The 6000-nt window shown below is 46.6% G+C and overlaps 1 protein-coding gene across 1 annotated transcript in view; it reads left to right on the top strand.

Annotated features, from left to right (window-relative positions):
- Positions 1–4389: 4389 nt before the first annotated feature.
- LOC138851995 (zinc finger protein 271-like) overlaps positions 4390–6000 on the top strand; it is a 34020-nt gene continuing 32409 nt past the window's right edge. Inside the window, exon 1 of the mRNA XM_070081590.1 lies at positions 4390–4544. The gene's annotated coding sequence lies outside the window, so the exon portion shown is untranslated. The remainder of the gene's footprint in view (positions 4545–6000) is intronic.

The raw sequence follows: 6000 nt of genomic DNA, 5'->3' as shown, positions 1-6000 counted from the left end.
GTTTTGACTATATAGTAGAGTTACAAGTGGAGAAGGTAACAGGAACTGAAGGGGACAGGCCAAACTATAAAAGGGGGGACTACACAGGTATGAGAAACTTCCTGCAGGAGGTTCAGTGGGACAGAGAAATGGTAGGAAAATCAGTAAACGAGATGATGGAATATGTGGCAACAAAGTGCAAGGAGGCAGAGGAAAGTTTTGTTCCCAAGGGAAACAGAAATAATAGGAAGACCAAAACGAGTCCTTGGTTTACCCGAAGGTGTAGGGAGGCAAAAACTAAGTGCAACAGAGAATGGAAAAGGTACAGGAGGCATAGGACCCAGGAAAACAAGGAGATTAGTAGAAGAGCCAGAAACGAGTATGCGCAGATAAGGAGGGAGGCCCAGCGACAGTATGAAAACGACATAGCATCGAAAGTCAAATCTGACCCGAAACTGTTGTATAGCCACATTAGGAGGAAGACAACAGTCAAGGACCAGGTGATAAGGCTGAGGAAAGAAGGTGGAGAACTCACAAGAAACGATCAAGAGGTATGTGAGGAGCTCAACACGAGATTTAAGGAAGTATTTACAGTAGAGACAGGAAGGACTCTGGGGGGACAGACCAGATGGGGACACCAACAAGGAATACACCAACAAGTGTTGGACGACATACATACAGATGAGGAGGAGGTGAAGAAACTGCTAAGGGACATCGATACCTCAAAGGCAATGGGACCGGACAACATCTCTCCATGGGTCCTTAGAGAGGGAGCAGATATGTTGTGCGTACCACTTACCACAATCTTCAACACATCCCTGGAAACTGGGCAACTACCTGAGGTATGGAAGACGGCAAATGTATTTCCCATTTTCAAAAAAGGAGACAGAAAAGAGGCACTAAACTATAGACCTGTGTCATTGACGTGTATAGTATGCAAAATTATGGAGAAGATTATCAGGAGGAGAGTGGTGGAGCACCTGGAACGGAACAGGAGTATAAATGCCAACCAGCACGGATTCACGGAAGGCAAATCCTGTGCCACAAACCTTCTGGAGTTTTATGATAAAATAACAGAAGTAAGACAAGAGAGAGAGGGGTGGGTTGATTGCATCTTCTTGGACTGCAAGAAGGCTTTTGATACAGTTCCTCACAAGAGATTAGTGCAGAAGCTAGAGCATCAGGCGCATATAACAGGAAGGGCACTGCAATGGATCAGAGAATACCTGACAGGGAGGCAACAACGAGTCATGGTACGTAATGATGTATCACAGTGGGCACCTGTGACGAGCGGGGTCCCTCAGGGGTCGGTCCTAGGACCAGTGCTATTTTTGGTATATGTGAACTACATGACGGAAGGGTTAGACTCAGAAGTGTCCCTGTTTGCAGATGATGTGAAGTTAATGAGGAGAATTAAATCTGATGAGGACCAGGCAGGACTTCAAAGAGACCTGGACAGACTGGACACCTGGTCCAGCAAATGGCTTCTCGAATTTAATCCTGCCAAATGCAAAGTCATGAAGATAGGGGAAGGGCACAGAAGACCACAGACAGAGTATAGGCTAGGTGGCCAAAGACTGCAAACCTCACTCAAGGAGAAAGATCTTGGGGTGAGTATAACACCGAGCATGTCTCCGGAAGCACACATCAATCAGATAACTGCTGCAGCATATGGGCGCCTGGCAAACCTGAGAACAGCATTCCGACACCTTAGTAAGGAATCATTCAAGACACTGTACACCGTGTATGTCAGGCCCATACTGGAGTATGCAGCACCTGTTTGGAACCCGCACTTGATAAAGCACGTCAAGAAACTAGAGAAAGTACAAAGGTTTGCAACAAGGTTAGTTCCAGAGCTAAGGGGAATGTCCTATGAAGAAAGATTAAGGGAAATCGGCCTGACGACACTGGAGGACAGGAGGGTCAGGGGAGACATGATAACGACATATAAAATACTGCGTGGAATAGACAAGGTGGACAAGGACAGGATGTTCCAGGGAGGGGACACAGAAACAAGAGGCCACAATTGGAAGTTGAAGACACAAATGAGTCAGAGAGATAGTAGGAAGTATTTCTTCAGTCATAGAGTTGTAAGGCAGTGGAATAGCCTAGAAAATGACGTAGTGGAGGCAGGAACCATACACAGTTTTAAGACGAGGTTTGATAAAGCTCATGGAGCGGGGAGAGAGAGGGTCTAGTAGCAACCGGTGAAGAGGCGGGGCCAGGAGCTAGGACTCGACCCCTGCAACCACAAATAGGTGAGTACAAATAGGTGAGTACACACACACACACACACACACACACACACAAACTCATACACACACACGCACACACACTCATACACACACACACACACACGCATACACACACACACTCATACACACACACACACTCATACTCACACACACACACACACACACACACACACACACACACACACACACACACACACACACACACACACACACACACACACACACACACTCACACACAAGACAAGAGAGAGAGGGGTGGGTTGATTGCATCTTCTTGGACTGCAAGAAGGCCTTTGACACAGTTCCTCACAAGAGATTAGTGCAGAAGCTAGAGCATCAGGCGCATATAACAGGAAGGGCACTGCAATGGATCAGAGAATACCTGACAGGGAGGCAACAACGAGTCATGGTACGTAATGATGTATCACAGTGGGCACCTGTGATGAGCGGGGTCCCACAGGGGTCGGTCCTAGGACCAGTGCTATTTTTGGTATATGTGAACGACATGACGGAAGGGTTAGACTCAGAAGTGTCCCTGTTTGCAGATGATGTGAAGTTAATGAGGAGAATTAAATCTGATGAGGACCAGGCAGGACTTCAAAGAGACCTGGACAGACTGGACACCTGGTCCAGCAAATGGCTTCTCGAATTTAATCCTGCCAAATGCAAAGTCATGAAGATAGGGGAAGGGCACAGAAGACCACAGACAGAGTATAGGCTAGGTGGCCAAAGACTGCAAACCTCACTCAAGGAGAAAGATCTTGGGGTGAGTATAACACCGAGCATGTCTCCGGAAGCACACATCAATCAGATAACTGCTGCAGCATATGGGCGCCTGGCAAACCTGAGAACAGCATTCCGATACCTTAGTAAGGAATCATTCAAGACACTGTACACCGTGTATGTCAGGCCCATACTGGAGTATGCAGCACCTGTTTGGAACCCGCACTTGATAAAGCACGTCAAGAAACTAGAGAAAGTACAAAGGTTTGCGACAAGGTTAGTTCCAGAGCTAAGGGGAATGTCCTATGAAGAAAGATTAAGGGAAATCGGCCTGACGACACTGGAGGACAGGAGGGTCAGGGGAGACATGATAACGACATATAAAATACTGCGTGGAATAGACAAGGTGGACAAAGACAGGATGTTCCAGGGAGGGGACACAGAAACAAGAGGCCACAATTGGAAGTTGAAGACACAAATGAGTCAGAGAGATAGTAGGAAGTATTTTTTCAGTCATAGAGTTGTAAGGCAGTGGAATAGCCTAGAAAATGACGTAGTGGAGGCAGGAACCATACACAGTTTTAAGACGAGGTTTGATAAAGCTCATGGAGCGGGGAGAGAGAGGGCCTATTAGCAACCGGTGAAGAGGCGGGGCCAGGAGCTAGGACTCGACCCCTGCAACCACAAAAAAACAAATAGGTGAGTACACTCACACACATACACACAAACACACACACACTGACGACACTGGAGGCCAGGAGGGTCAGGGGAGACATGATAACGACATATAAAATACTGCGCGGAATAGAGGAGGTGGACAAAGACGGGATGTTCCAGAGATGGGACACAGACGCAAGAGGTCACAATTGGAAGTTGAAGACTCAGATGAATCAAAGGAATGTTAGGAAGTATTTCTTCATTCATAGAGTAGTCAGGCCATGGAATAGCCTAGAAAGTGATGTGGTGGAGGCAGGAACCATACATAGTTTTAAAAGGCGAGGTATGATAGAGCTCATGGGGCAGGGAGAGAGAGGACCTAGTAGCAATCAGCGAAGAGGCGGGGCCAGGAGCTGTGACTCGACCCCTGCAACCACAAATAGGTGAGTACAAATAGGTGAGTACACACACACACACACACACACACACAGACACACATGGTAATGCTTTATTTACAGCTAGCAAAGTCAGGGTATTTCTCCAGAATGGTCTGTAATATACCACTGTGGATAAAATACATAGCCATTTCTTGAACACTTCTGAGTGAGTTGTTTCTAAATTCATTAATTTTATCGCACTCCAGTACATAATGAAGCAGGGTGTGACAATAGTCCATCTGGCAAAGTTTACATTTCGTTTGGTCTACATCTGGTGGTGGTGATTTAACCTGCCAAAGATACTTGACATCCGGTATTAATCTTAAAGTTGAGTTACAACTTCGGGAAGTCGGGTTCGTTACGGCTCACGTTGTCAGTGGCCCTTATAAACCCAACAAAGAAAGAACAACATCACAATAATTCAACATTTTGGTAAATTCTCTTCAATTACAAGAGTGCTGGAGTAACTATCACTGTAAGACTGACTTATAAGGTAAGTAGGAAAACTGGAATATTAATATATATTGAGATAATATCAGAGAAGGAAGGAAAGTAATAGCTTATTATCACTAACTTTATTTCATATTTATATTAACCTGCATTTTAAAGATTAGTTAATTATTACACAAGAAAGTGAAAGTATTAAGTCAGTGATTAACCTACAACATTATTATATAATAATTTATATTTAAGTTTTATTGAGAGTAACAGTAAGATAATATTTTGGTGGGACTTTTAACCCCTGAGGGTTTACCACCCAGGATAACCCAAGTTTGTGCGTCACCGAGGCCTGTAACTTATTACCATTGTGGTCCTTAATCTTGTCCCCCAGGATGCCACCCACACCACTCTATTAACACCCAGGATGCCACCCACACCACTCTATTAACACCCAGGATGCCACCTACACCACTCTATTAACACCCAGGATGCCACCCACACCACTCTATTAACACCCAGGATGCCACCCACACCACTCTATTAACACCCAGGATGCCACCCACACCACTCTATTAACACCCAGGATGCCACCAACAGCACTCTATTAACACCCAGGATGCCACCAACACCACTCTATTAACACCCAGGATGCCACCCACACCACTCTATTAACACCCAGGATGCCACCAACAGCACTCTATTAACACCCAGGATGCCACCCACACCACTCTATTAACACCCAGGATGCCACCCACACCACTCTATTAACACCCAGGATGCCACCCACACCACTCTATTAACACCCAGGATGCCACCCACACCACTCTATTAACACCCAGGATGCCACCCACACCACTCTATTAACACCCAGGATGCCACCCACACCACTCTATTAACACCCAGGATGCCACCCACACCACTCTATTAACACCCAGTATGCGACCCACACCACTCTATTAACACCCAGGATGCCACCCACACAAGTCTATTAACACCCAGGATGCCACCCACACCACTCTATTAACACCCAGGATGCCACCCACACCACTCTATTAACACCCAGGATGCCACCCACACCAGTCTATTAACTCCCAGGATGCCATCCACACCAGTCTATTAACACCCAGGATGCCACCCACACCACTCTATTAACACCCAGGATGCTACCCACACCACTCTATTAACACCCAGGATGCCACCCACACCACTATTAACACCCAGGATGCCACCCACACCACTCTATTAACACCCAGGATGCCACCCACACCACTATTAACACCCAGGATGCCACCCACACCACTATTAACACCCAGGATGCCACCCACACCACTATTAACACCCAGGATGCCACCCACACCACTCTATTAACACCCAGGATGCCACCCACACCACTCTATTAACACCCAGGATGCCACCCACACCACTATTAACACTCAGGATGCCACCCACACCACTCTATTAACACCCAGGATGCCACCCACACCACTATTAACACCCAGGATGCCACC

This window comes from Cherax quadricarinatus, unplaced genomic scaffold (assembly GCF_038502225.1).
Source record: "Cherax quadricarinatus isolate ZL_2023a unplaced genomic scaffold, ASM3850222v1 Contig3267, whole genome shotgun sequence".
NCBI lineage: Eukaryota > Metazoa > Arthropoda > Malacostraca > Decapoda > Parastacidae > Cherax > Cherax quadricarinatus.
The sequence above is the reverse complement of the archived record's forward strand: the minus strand, read 5'-3'. Positions and strand labels throughout refer to the sequence as shown.